The sequence below is a fragment of the Ochotona princeps genome, chromosome 2 (assembly GCF_030435755.1).
Source record: "Ochotona princeps isolate mOchPri1 chromosome 2, mOchPri1.hap1, whole genome shotgun sequence".
NCBI lineage: Eukaryota > Metazoa > Chordata > Mammalia > Lagomorpha > Ochotonidae > Ochotona > Ochotona princeps.
The window spans coordinates 90,435,428-90,450,307 of record NC_080833.1 but is presented as its reverse complement, the minus strand read 5'-3'; the positions used below and the strand labels follow the sequence as shown (position 1 = coordinate 90,450,307).

At 37.3% G+C, this 14,880-nt stretch overlaps 1 protein-coding gene and 1 pseudogene across 1 annotated transcript in view; both read right to left on the bottom strand.

Annotated features, from left to right (window-relative positions):
- Window positions 1–14,880, bottom strand: part of NTNG1 (netrin G1) — a 360,887-nt gene that overhangs the window by 295,353 nt on the left and 50,654 nt on the right. The gene's annotated exons all lie outside the window — the stretch shown is intronic.
- On the bottom strand, window positions 6,439–6,554 carry LOC118758688 (U6 spliceosomal RNA; annotated as a pseudogene).

Genomic DNA, 14,880 nt, shown 5'->3' with positions numbered 1-14,880 from the left:
GAAAAAAGAAATGGAATCAAGATATCAAGCAATTTTGAAATATTTGAACAATGAAGGGTAATTTGATAGAACTGGTAATCTTGATTCTCATTCTTCTGCTTGCTTCCTTTATCTTTTAAAATTAAGAGTTAATTCCACAAATTTTATTTGTATTTCTTAATTATCCAAAATTCTTAGAGTCTCTTACCCAAATACAATTGTGTATCAATGGCTTTTCTTTCCTACTGGACAGGACATCGCTGAAAATCATACAGAGTTAATGCTCTGAAAAATTCTGTTCATTTGTAAACCACTCTCCCAAATGAGATTACCAGGAAGGACCATTTTAAATTTAAATGAATGCTACCTTGGATGGAAAAACTTACTCTTGATCGTCTCATTAGTAATCAATAAGGGACTCTGCCTACATCTGATTTTCCAGCTAAATAAGGAATCCTAATGCAAAAATCTGCTCTGTTCTGTGGATTTGTGTGCTGTCTAAAGGGCTCTGGGTCCATTAAACAATGGATAGATTACCAAGAGACATACACATGATGTTTTTGATTTCAAGAAAAGTGATTACTGTGGCTTATTTTTAAAGACTCTCACCTCGACACTCAGACATTAACAATGAGAAAGGCATTTCATTTGATATTAATTCAGCATTGTATAGCAAAATTAACTATGCATCATAGTTTTAAAATTCTGGATTCCAAAGTTGACAATATGAACATTTAAGGATTTATTCATTCAAAATCCCAGAATGAATGGAGGTGTTATCAATGCAAAGTGTGAAGGGGTTTCAGAACATGGGGCAAATGTATAAACCTGTCAGTTAAATGACACATTACACCTTTGCCATGACTGAGACAAGACACCAAGTACTATCCTTTTTCTTACCACCCTGATGCTGCAGCCAGCCAACATCTGTCAAGACTTTCATACCCAATGCAGTAAATTCAGTCTCACCAAGCAATACAGATTCATGGAGAGCTATTTCCAGGCTCATATCAATCAGAACTATGAAACTTTTGATCCAGAAAAAATAAATCAACAGATTCTTTTGTAATTAAGAACTGTCACATACGATGTCAGAAAAACCAGGTAGCATATATGCTCTTTAAAAATAAGCCTGTGCCATTCTGTGTTACACACAGAGGCAAATAAATACATCAGTCATAAATCAATCTTTCGTAAGATTATGAAGCACAAAAAGCTAACGACTAGTCTCAAGAGAATTTCTCTTCATAGCCGGAGGTGCAACAGAGCATTTTTAAGACTATCTTGAAATATTAATGGCTTTTTTCTCCTTCCTACTTTTTAGCTATTCCTGTCACAATTTCTGCTGTCCTCACCCTATAAAAGGTAAAGAGTCATCCTTCCTCCTGAATCATATGTGCCCTGACACTACCTGGGACACAGAAAACAAGATTTTAAAAAAATGACAGTATCTGGTCTCTGTGTTTCTCCCACACTGTTTTTCAGGTACGTAAAGTATAGCGCTTCACTCTTCCCTGTGTTTCTTTGTCCCACAGTCCTCGTAACAGCAATGCTCTCAACCCTCACACCCATGTGAGCTAAAACCTCAAGGGTTTAGGGAGCGATGGAGACTCTGCCACCTCCTCAAAACCATCACTGTGGTGAAGTGTCCTGCTGCTTGTAATATTTATTCATTCACTCATTTGTCAAGGCACAAAAGCTTAATGTTCAGGAACCTTCTATGCCAGTTGTTAAGCTGAAATTGTAAACTGCAAACTGAAATTGGCTAAGAGTAGGAGTATAAAAATTCAAAAACAGCTCCAAATCAGCTCATCCAAAGCTAGCTGTGAAACACTACCAACACGTCACCGCATTTATTCATCATTCATTCATTTTGTACTCACTGTGTGCCAAGCATGGTGTTGGGAGTTAAGATACAGCCATGAAAAACAACCACCAAAATGTTCAATATTAGTGAGAACAATCATCAATAAACAAAAGCACAAATATTGTAAAAATAATAACAGCAAATGACTCAAGACATGAGAAAAAGGAAAGATGCTGTAACTAACACTATGGTGAGGGGCAGTGTTTCTGCAGAGGCAGCAGAAGGCAGAGCACAGTCTCCAGAATCAAAGGATCCAAAGTATAATTTTAAACCCTGTGGCACAGGATGTATGATACACGGCATATACATATTCTGGTAGATAACTTTTGGGAACATTGTTAAACATCTGCATTACTTCATAATCCAGGTAGAACATCTCGCTTCAGGGTCTGGCATATGTTTTGAATTAACACAAAAGAAGTTTAACTGTAATTACTATCTTCATTATAATCTACAGAGGTAACATTTATTGTGGAACTTAGAGTATACAACATGTAAGGCTGATGAAAAATTCAGGAAGGAGCTTTCCAGGTAGAACAAAGCACAAACACAGTATCTTTGAGGCATTCTTGGTAATAACTGTTAGATGGCATGCGTGGCTAGAGATTAAAACTGAGGAAGAAGTTGGAATAGAATAGAGACGAATAGACAAGCCAAGGAAATATCATGCAAGGTCAGTTAGGCCACGGGAACATATCTGGATTTTAGTTTACTTGTAAATGAAGGATTCCAAGTAGATTAAAGCAGAAGAGTGACAAGAGTTAGTTCATTGTTTTAATGGCTCTCATTTTGCAGTTACTAGTAAACAGGTAAGATAAAGCAAGAATAGAGACAGAAAGATCCATTTATTCAGATGAGAAATGATTATACTTTGCATAGTTGAATAACAAGAGGTAAATGAATAGATTTGGTATTTATTTTAAGGTAAAACCAATAAAATTTGGTTGAAGATTGGATAAGAGTGTGGGAAAATTCATTTTTCAAGGAATATCACCATTTTATCTCATAGCCCACATATTTTTCCATATTATCATCCTAGTTGGCCACACTCCCCTAAATAGTTATCTGTAAGAGTGCTCTGCTCCCCTTCCCTCTCAGCTTCAGTGTGGGATTGGCATTGAGCTCCGGGTTTGCCTGCATCCAAAGCGGAATGACAGTTTCAGCTTCTTGCTTACACAGACTATGGGAGGGAATAGGCAATGGAGTAGTTGAATCCCTGTCACTAGGAAGGGAGACCTTGACTGAGTCCCTAACTTCTGGTTTTGTCAGTCTGGCTTGGAGTCAAAACAGGCATTTGGGGAGTGGACAGCTAGATAGGAGATTTGTGACTATTGTGCTGTCATTCAAATAAAGAAATAATAAAAATGTATAAGCTTCAGTGTTATTATGACTGCACAGCAAATTGGTGCTGAAATGGAAACAAAGCAGTTTCTGCTTTCTACAAGCTCGAATAATGCCCCACAAAATCTCATGTCCACCCAAATCACCAAAAGAACCTTATGTAGGAGTAGATTTGTGTTTTTTAAAGACTTATGTATTTATTTTTTTATTGGAAAAGCAGATATACAGAGAAGGAGGAGAGACAGAGAGGAAAATCATCCATCCGGTGATTCACTCCCCAAGCGGCCGCAATGGCTGGAGCTGAGCAAATCCGAAGCCAGGAGCCCGGAGCCTCTTCCAGGTCTCCCAAGGCTTTGGGCCATCCTCGACTGCTTTTCCAGGCCACAGGCAAGAAGATGGATGGGAAGTGGGGCTGCAGGGATTAGAACCGGCACCCATATGGGATCCCAGTGAGTTCAAGGCGAGGACTTTAACTGCTACGCTATCGCGCTGGGCTCAAAAGTAGAGTTTTTACAGGTATTATTTATTGATGACATAGTGAATTCGGATAGATCCCAGTGTTAATATAAGGGGAAATAATACACAAATGCAGACACACACACAGAGGGAATAAGGTCATGCGAGCAGAGGAGGCTAAGCTTGCTGTGATGCAGTTGCAAGTCAAAGAATGTCACAGATTTCCAGTAATTACCATGAGTTAGGAACAGGCAAGGGGAGAGTCGCCCCTTGAGCCGTCAGAGGGAAATGCTGTCTTCTGAACACTTTGATTTCTCTCTTTTGGCTTCTAGAACTGTCAGTAAATAAATCCCTGTTTTTAAGTCATTCACTATGGAGCATTTTGTCAAAGCAATCCCATAAAACTAACATACTTTGCCTGCCCAGAGTCTCACCTTTTAAGCTAGACCTGCCTCGGCCCACCATGCAATGGGGAAGCTCTTGCTGCATGGAGAAGCCACATGAAGATGCCTCAGTGATAAGCATTCATTGAGAACCCAATCGACAGTCAATATCAACTGTCAGATGTGTGCGAGAAGAAGCATAGAATGATTCCAGTCCAAGAAGGACACCTGCCCCAAGCTGTGCAGCTCTCCCAGCTTAACTCTACATAGAAGTCATCCTTACTGTACCCTGTGTGAATTCCTGTGCTAAACAATTTCTAATAGAGTTCACTGTCTGACATAGCATTTCAAAAATGGTTTCTTACACCGTAACAGCCAGTAAAGCAGAAAGTGTGTCTTAGAATGAAGGGGTGCTGGACCAGAATCCTAAAGCCCACGACGCTGGCTTTGGAGTTGGGAAGCAGGCAGAAGCTAGAAGGACCTTGTGGAGACAGTGAACATTAGTGAACTAAGTACAAGCACTAGTGAAAGTTAGGAAGGAGGGCCTTGAGTAGAAATTTAGCAAGTTTGAGAGGAAACCTACACTGTAAAGTATGAAGATGCTCACTAAGCAACGTAGTATCAGAAAGCATAGTAATGCCATTGACTGCACTGAAAACTAAAAGTACATTAGTGATTTGGTAGATTTGGCTAAGGATATTTCTCAAACAGAATATTTAAAATGCTGTTTCTTTTATTATATTTAACACTGTGATCAAGAGTCCTGAAGAAAAATAAGAAATTAAGCTTAAAAAAAAGGAAAAACTTTAGATAATCTATTAAAACCTTTTTTGTATTTGAAAAAGCAAAATATTGCTCATTCAGGACTTCCTAGCAGGAGATTCTGAAATACAGAAAGGAATTCAGTGTGAATATCAAATCTGGGGTCTGTTAGGAAAATGTCTCAGTGTTGGAATAAAGACACGAATGTGATTGGAAAATCCTCCACTAACACTCCAGAAAGATTAAGATCGCTCCTTACAAGCCTTTCAAACACACACAGAGCCTTCAGGATTTAAGGACTTCCCTCTTTTAAACAATAGACACCTAAGAAATGTAAGGATAGTGTCATAAAGGTTTACAGGAAGCCTGTGGTAGAAAAAGAATTACTTGGAAGAGACCTTTATGTATATCTGTTGCACAACGTAGTGGATTTATAAAAGAACACACAGAAAGTCCAAAATTTTTAAAACCAATTTTGTCAGCTTGAACACCTTACTGAAAGGAGTAGAGTTTATGAACCCATGAGACACTCTGAGCAACAAGCCTGGTGAAAAAAACTACTCAACCCCAAATATGAGTCTTGTATTAGGAAAAAAGATGGATATCAGAGAGGAGAGTCAAATGCCAGGGACGACGCAACTGTTAGAGAAAAAAGCAAACAAACAAAAAGTCTCCCAGGATCAAGGAATTGACAACTGCTTACATTCAGAATTACACTGAATAATGCTATGATTTGACTAAGATTTGATGTCCAGACCCATGAGACCAAACACCACAAAGTCAGGTTCTAAGAGGGTGGAAACTTAATGCAAGTTCAGTATGTAGCAGGTGACAGGTCCTTTAATCATGGTGGCAGCAATTGCCTTTGGCAGAATCTTGGAGAGGGCTGGTGATCAAAGCGGAGTGATGCTTAGTGATTCTCTGTTTCTTGACTTACTGTGTAAACCTCCTTCCCCCACACTCAATGCTCCACCATTGCCATGCTCATAAAAAGCCAAATCAATGGGTCACCTGATTTTGGACATGAGTCTCCAAACGTGTAATCTAAATAAGTCTTTTCCTCTTTATAAAGGCAGCTTCTCTCAGAAGTAGTAATGTGAAGCTGTGTAACTGAGGCAGTGACTATGTTGTGTCTTCCATTTCTCCATATATCTTAATGGGAACACTTAAGGTGGTTATCTTATGCCTGGCCACATAACATGTTGGGAATGTGTTAGGGAGATACTGGAATCTTTTGTTCAAAGCTCCTCAGAGGTTCAGTGTCATGCCAGATTCGAAGCGCTGCATTTGTACTGGGTTTGATTTGGAAGACAATATCCTAAACTTTGGACAATACGTCAAGACTGGGAATCTTAGGGGAAGGGCCAGGCATATTTTAAACATAGAAAAGATATAGACAGAAGGTACATGGCTGATTTTATTTACTGAAGACGACTAAACAGTTTCCTCTCTCTAACATGCTGTTATTTACTTTATGCCACAAAGTTTTAGGGTGATTCATTATATAGCAAAAGCAATCATAAGGATGACATGAAGTGGGAACTAATGATGGCTACAGGGTTTTGATTAGGCAAATGGGTGACTGATGCTATCACTTGCTGAGATAATCAGTGATAAGTTTGTTTTACTGTTGGGAACTGAAAACAGGAGAAAATCATGTTGTCTTTTGGCCATGATTTTTTTTTATGTGCGATCCTTGTGTAGGGACCATGCTAATCATCTCTGTATTATTCCAATTTTATTATATGTGCTGCTAAAGTGAGCACAGCCATGATTTTTTTCAAATGCATTTGGGTAGCACACATCCAAATGCAATCACTTTACTTAGTTCATCCAGAATTCAGAAACACCGATCTGATTCTGTGGTGAAACTAGCTCACCAGTGACATTTTCATGAAGCAGGGCACAATAAGCCCACTGTGACATGAACAAAAACAAAAGATTAATGTCCTCCAAATGGCATAATCCTCCAAAATTAATATAGCCGAGCTTAAGTTGCCCCTGATATTCAGTACTAACGTTTATTACTTTGAATGGGCACCATTTGGCTCTACTTAAGTAAATGAAATGAAACTTTATTATTTGAAAATGTTTGAATGTTTGCAGTGGAAAATGCATTTAAATAATCACCCTTGCAAGAAAAATACAATTTGAAGCTGATCTAACTCATCACTTGCCAAAAATTGCAACTTGGATAGGATTCCAGCTCAGTCCAGTGCCAATGGGGCCTATTTCAGAAATGGTGCTCCTTGTGGGAATGCCAAAAGGTCTTCAACACTGCTGCATGCCAGGCAAAGCCAGAAAGAAGAGAAGAAGCTGCTTTGCATCATAGGAACCACACAAGAATAAACAGCAGTTGGTGAGGAGGTGCTCCAAGAACAAGGGTAGTCAGTATTTGCAATGACCACTTCTACCGCTGAATTCACATTAAGAGAAATGAGAAATAAAAAAGGTTCAGTCATCTGTCACCTATGTTCAGGAAGACTTGTGCAAAAATCTTTGCACTCACACAGGCCATCCCAGACTGCCTGACACTATATTTTTTGTTACAAATCCACCTAATATCACTGGAACTCCCTTTCATGTTCAGCTGCTGTGATTGATCCATGACACTAGCTTCACTGCAATCTTCCACTGAATGGCATCATCTCTTCAGTTAGCAATTAAAGAGCAACAAATTAACACACAGAAGAATAAGTCTCCAGTTCCTCTGTCCTCTCCCCTCAGGGAAGGATAAAGAAGGCTGCCACTTGAAGTCACCAACAGATGGAAAATTCTGTGTGTGTGTATGTGTGTGTGTTCCTTTTAAATTGTAAAAAGGAAAGGAACAAAAAAAGAAAGAGAAACAAAGTTTAAAAGAAAATTTATATTCACTCAATATCTTACTTCTTTTATGAATGCGCCAATGGTGCCAACTAAACAGCATCTTTTGGGAAATTCACATCTCCGCATCCCAAAGAACTACTAATAAGATATTGGATGAAATGATTAGTGCTTGGAACTTAGCTAGGATAGTGGGAACTTGAGACTGCAAGCTGAAGAAAATATGTTTTCTGATTTTTCTTGTATCTAACGCAGGAACTCTAAGAACCACCATAGAACTTTGACCCTATTAAGACATCAGTGAGTTTCTTTTTCATAATGATGAAACTAAAACTTACAAGAAAATATTATCTTAACTCACAGTGGTCAACAAAATAACATACAAAGCAAAATTTGATTTGCATTTGACCATCAAGGGGGGAGGAATGCATTAGTGGTACTATCTGCTAATCCATGGCATGTTTCTGTTGCTAGGATATTTCTCTAAAGTGAGATGTAGGGATACATAAATACTGTACTTGTGCCTAGACTTTTTTTTTTGCCTGCTTCCTTCTAACAGTCCTAATGTTAGATATAGATCATAAATGTCTCATTTTGCATTTCAATAAAATATAGTTATGCATTCAAATATTTCATCAAATGTTAGATCTTCACATATTTTAAACACAAATGGAAAATGCACAGTGTTTTGGGGATGTGGGTCTGCTTACAGTTTTGCTTTTTCTAAAGAGAAATTGCAAATGGTTCAAGACCAAATCTAGGACAGCAATTCACTCTAAGTCCCTAATACTTGTTATTCCTATTTTTTAAAAATGGGGGAATATGAAGAATCTTCTGGCATTTTTTTCACCTAAAGGAGACAACCAAAATGAGATGCAAATCAGTGTTCTTATCTAATGAATAATGCAAATGAATGTTCTGCATATAGCAAGTCAGTCTGCAGGAATTCTCCCTGCCTCACCTCTCATTTCTTGAGGATTTAAGCACCCAGTGTCACAAGAAATTACAGAAAAGAATTGCCACGTAATGACAGAGCCTTGGGGACCCAAGTCAGTGTAGACACCATGGACATTAAGATGCATAGTACAGCAATGGAGGGAGCTGACATTTCATTAAAATGAAAATGTTGCAGTTTTGCTATACCTAGTCAATGGAGTTGTATGACACTCTAGTCTATGATTATTTGTGTGGATGTGACTTAAAGAAATCCTCAGCAACATTTTTTTTTGGAAGGGTTCTGATAAACTTTAAAAAGCCACCTTCCTCCCAACCTCTAGTGAAAAAAAAAAATAAATTACTAGGCGTGTTTTACTTCCTCACTTAAGGTTTTTCAACACCGTGACAGAATCCACTTCAGACTGCCCTTTCAAGCAACTTTCTGGCTACTTGAAAATTACTCAATTCCTAAAATAACAAATATAAACAAACTCTCATTTACACAACACATAATCAATTGATGATAACCATGGGTGTGTTCACAGTTACTTTTATGTCAAAGATGATTTCATTGAGATCTAATTTTGCTTTAGAATTCACTGCCTAGTTTGTTTCTTGTTGTTGTTGCTTTTAGCAGCTCTGGATATGTAATTCTTTCATTGTATATAACTGAACATGCCTTAGGTTTTTTGCTGAATTCATTTATCTCTTATTTTCAAACTTAAATCAATCTTACAGAATGCTCACTTTTGTATAAATCTAATACATCATTCTCCACTAGAATGTTTAGGATAGTTTTTTCTTTTTTGTGGCTCAGTCCTTGAGAAATTCGTTTAGAGCCTTCTTAATGGGTACCCATAATACAGAAGTAGGTCAAGATCAAGCAACAACAAATGGTAAATCTTCTTAATAAAAGTTGTTGATGGGCCCGGCGGCGTGGCCTAGCGGCTGAGGTCCTCACCTTGGAAGCCCCAGGATCCCATGTGGGCGCCGGTTCTAGTCCTGGCAGCTCCACTTCCCGTCCGGCTCCCTGCTTGTGGCCTGGGAAAGCAGTCGAGGACAGCCCAATGCATTGGGACCCTGCACCCGCGTGGGAGACCCGGGGGTGGGGGGGCTCATGGTTCCCGGGTTCCTGGCTTCGGATCGGCGCGCACCGGCCCGTTGCAGCTCACTTGGGGAGTGCATCATCGGACGGAGGATCTTCCTCTCTGTCTCTCCTCCTCTGTGTTTATCTGGCTGTGATAAAAATGAATAAATCTTTAAAAAAAAAGTTGTTGAAAAACACTGTAATTGGCATGTATTTAAAAACACATGATTATGACTACACAATGTCCTAAATTATAACAATAGCTACACATAACTTTATCATATTAGGCAATTATTGGGTCACTTTTGCATTTTAGTTTTGCTTTTCTTCTCAGTTTTGATTTTGAAGGAAGCATCTAAATCATGAAGCATACTGAGAATTATGTTAAATACAACATCATAAGGCAATGAGCTAAAAAACAAAGTTAAAAATATATATAGACTTGATATTCTTAAAGTAGACATCTTGTGATACTTACTTGAAATCCCAAAGAACATTTTTATTTACTTCTCAGAAACATACCCTAAAACACTTCCTTTGACAATTAAATTATTAATAAATCAAAAAACCAATTTAATAAGTCTTTATCAGAATTTGTAGAATCTGAAATAAGGAAAGTACATTGTACTTTGTACACTGAAAGGTATCTTTGTGAAACTTTTATCTTAGTTAAATGCACATTGATGTTTCCTTGTGTTTACTGAGTCATGGTGTAAAATATTCTAGTGTTAAATCCTAGATTTAAAAGGTAGCAAATCTGCAATCTTGGATACTTCACCAAAATATCTATCATTCACAGTGGCATTGAGAAGGAGCATAGAGAAGCCAGATCAACTTGATTATCATGCTTACTGGGTGAAAGGGTTGACTGAGACTTCCAACCACTCTGAAGTAAAAGTTTGTAAGGTGAAACTCACCTTACAGAAATGCAAACACATTTTCATTTTTTAAATGTTGCTACAAAAATAAACATAGATTTATTACATATCCTATGCTGTTGTTGGCAGTAGTCATCAATCCGTGTTCATGCTTTCAGGCAAGAAAATATAAAGCAGTCTCAGGTGTGCGGGTGGCAGGGGGTTAAGTAGATTTAAGCTAATTGTCTGGGCAAAGATAAGGATCCTGTGCAAAGTCTTTGTACTTCTGCTTTAGGGTAGCCATTGCCTTACATGCCACTAACTAAAGCAAAACTGCATTGACTCCCCAACAGTGCTTCTCAAAATCAGAAATTCCTTCGAAAGAAAATTAAGATAAGCAAGCAGAAAAGGTCATCCTGAGAGAAATGGAGTTAATCCAGGAAGAAAACTAATATTAAAATAATCCATTGGATTTACTCACAGAGGTACAGGAATGTTTGTTTATAGCAAGAACGAAATACTCTGGGGGAAAAAAGAAAACTAAAATAATGATTTTATTATCAAAATTCCAAAAGTTCTATTGAAATGATTTAAACAAAATACCATGGAGTTAACATGAAAAATAATGAAAAGTGATAGTCCAGTGATTAAGTTGTTACTCAAAATGAGAGTAACCCTTATTTAAAATCATTGGTTGATTCCCAACTCGGGTTTCTGATTTCAGCTTTCTGCCAGTATGGATTCAAGAAGACAGCAGCTGATGCCTCAAACAGTGGAACCACTGCCTCCTACAGGGGAGATCTGAATCATTCTTGACTCTGGACTGCAACCTGGCATAGCCTGGACATTGGGGGTACTTAGCAAGTGAATCAGTAGAAAGTAGCTCTCCCTGTCTTCCACACATCTGTCTCCATGTGTGTCTTTCTACACAGTAAAAAGATAAGACACATAGAACAAACAATGGAACAGAGATGCTAAAGAGATAATAACAATAAAAGCCTTACCATAAGAGGGACAGAAATCATTTGGTTTATGGGAATCTACTAAGACTGCAGAATGATAAGGAGAAAAGGAACCATCTTGACATGATCACAATTTTACAGAATATCAAGGTTAAGGAAAAAGACATAATGTCTTCTGGGAGTATGATTTACTATTTTACTATTCCTGCTTATTACTGTTGTTCTCTACAAGATTTGGAGCTTTTTTGTCACCATGACCTAATGCAATGCAATGTAACACAAAAGAAAAAAAAACATATCCCTTAGAAAAAATAAATAAAAAACATAGTTAGCAGTATTGAGCCCAATGGCACCTTGTCAAATGTGAACTAAAACCTCTTTGACTTAGCATTCAATGTCCCATCTCTCAATCAAGATGAGCATCTAGAACCCTACACAATGTTTGGTTCATACACACTTCTCCTTTGCAAGTTACTTTAAGCTATCCTCTAGAAAAATAATGATAAGTAAAAATTTGATACGGGCTCCAGAAAACTATAGATTCTGTTAAGGAGAAAAGGGAAGAGCAGTGTCAAATGGGAGTTTAGAAAGTGGGGAAAAAATTGATATGATAAATATGAGGCTACCAGAAGGAACATAAGCAAATAATGCAAGAAACTGGGCAAATACAAACTCATAAGAATAGAGATTATTTATTAATTTGTGTAAAATATCACACGACTTTTCACAGCTGATGATAGACTAAAAAAATATTAGTCTACACTGACACCAACTATTCTCCTTTTACGTTATTGATTCTCTGGAGAAGAAAGTAAAATTATAATTCTGGACTTAAGACTGAAAAATGTTCACACAGTCATAATAATATAAATTTAATCTATTGGCTTTCCACTTAAAGAGACAAGAATAAAACATGCAAAGCTTCATAGCATTTGCAATCTTACTTCTGAGTATTTGCCCAGAAGATTAGAAATTAGTATGTTGAAGCTCACCATATGTCGAAGTATATTCAAATTCACCGTAACCAGGTTCAGCATAGCCAAGTTACAGGATCAACCTATGTGTTTATGTACAAATGAACAGATACAGAAAACATAGAACATATATCCATGGAATACTCTTCAACCTTAAAAAGGGACATTTTTATATAATTTTTGGTAAGATGAATGGAATTAAAAACACTACAGACAGTAAAATTAACTGAACATAGAAAGACAAGTTTAACATGCCCTCAACTAGATAGAATCTAAAACAAACTCACAGAAGCACGAGTGTCAGCATGTGGAGTCGAATGGGGAGAGGAATGAAAATGAAAGACCCAAATAGCCATAAATGAAGAGTAGGTTTTATTTTATTTTTATTTATTTTTGATATTTATTATACTCTGTGGAAATACAATTAATTAAATGCTTTTGCATTTTACCATCACTGGGAGGCTAGAACTCAACTGTTCTTATGGACAATGTCAGTATTCAAGGTGATGGATAGGATGATTGCTTTGATTAGATCATTACACATTACATTTGGTAATTATAATACTGGGGGTGACATTGGGACTTAATAGGTAAGGTACTGCCAGCAATACTGACATCTCAAATGGGTGCCAGTTTGAGTTCTGACTGCCTCTCCGATTCAGTTCCTGCTAATGTGCTTGGGAAAATAGTGGGCATGGCCCAAATCCTTACTCCCCTGCACCCACATGGAAGACCTGGCTAAAACACCCAGCTCCATTAAAGAAGCCCATTACGGCATTGCCTTTAACTCCCAAATTTTCTGCATACTTCAATTCGGATAAGTACCACAGCATCTTTAAGCTTTGTTTTAAGTGCATACGAAGTTCTTTCCAGGAAGCTAATGCACTCAACAATGATGTTAAGATGTGTACTTTGCTGAACAAATGTGCATACGCAAACTTTGAATTCCTCAGCTGAAAATCAATATGACTGAGTTATTTATAAGGTTTAATTCAGTGAAACTATTCCTCCAAAGCTTCTCAGATTCAGATGTTTAGGGTAAAAGTATTCTCTTCATGCTTATGGAAATACATACAAATTTTTATTTTAATTTCAGGGAAATTATGTGCATATCATATTTTATCCAAAGTTGTGCTATGAAATAAATAAGTTGTTGATTACAGCTGAATGAGTAGAATGGTATTCATTGGGAATGGGAATCTACTTAACTTTTCCTAAATCAATCTCCCCTAATACTGTGCTACTTTATAAACCTGGCTTCTTTGCCAATCAAAAGCTGCAGTTTTCTGCCCAATTGTAAGTTCCCTGAAGGAAAGAACTGTGTCTTACTAAACTTCCTTCTTCTCTAAGTATCCAGCCTTGAAAATAGTGGGACTTCAGTAAGTTGATATTGATTTGTATTGAATTGCTGAATTTAATTTCATACAGCCCTTAGCAAGAATCTGTACTTGTCAACACTAAAATTACTTAGGCTCCTATGCAGAGACATAGCCAACTAACAAATTTATGAACCTTTACCCAACTGACCTTAAAAATACTTGGAGTTCTTCTCCTGCATATGTTAAGTGAATCCAGGATTTTATGCCAAGTTGAAATATGGTCCCTAGAGAATTTTCATGATTGATCTCATTCAAGTAATTTTAGTCATTGCCCCAAACACCCCAGTATCATTAGAGGCTGGCTTTTTGTCTCAAATTTTAATAGCTTTCCATGTAAGACATTTATCTTGTAACTTGCCTAACTTTCTTAGGCAAAAACAGAAAGCAAAAGGGAAAAAAAACAATATTTCAGTGACATTAATTATACCAGCATGTTTTCAGTCCTTTGAAAGAAGGACTATGAGCATTGATTGCCACTGAAGTAAGACCTGAAGGATATATTACAGTCCTGAGAACCCCACTTAATGGTCTTATGGCTTTAAGAAATCTAGTAATATCGTGATGACTCCCTAGGGAAACAATCAATTTCTCCTATGAACTTGCCCAAGGCAGAAGCCCGCTGTGTGTTGATGCCAGGATCCTTTGTCAGATTGCTGACTTTTCAAATGTCTCTTGTCTTATGACAAAAAATTTGACCAGAATATAATGAACCCAAAGGTAAAAAGTCCTTCAAATCCCACACAACTTATAAAGAAATCTCACTTTCTGATTGCCCTATTGTTAAAACTTCATGCATTGCAGTATGTTTTTCCTTCTTGAGTCTGAAACCACTGTGCTGAGCTTCACAAGAACAGCTTGGTGGTGGAAATGGAGAAGTACTAATTAAATCTGAAGCTAGCATTATCATTATGATACAGTGCTTGATGATATTCTACCATTCATGTCCTCATCAACGAAAACTGATAAAATGAATAAAATATTTATATTGCAAAAATTATGGTAGGTCAGCATTCTAAAATTATTATCTTCAGCAAACCATTACTAATTAACTATCCGTAGAGGTACCAGAAATAA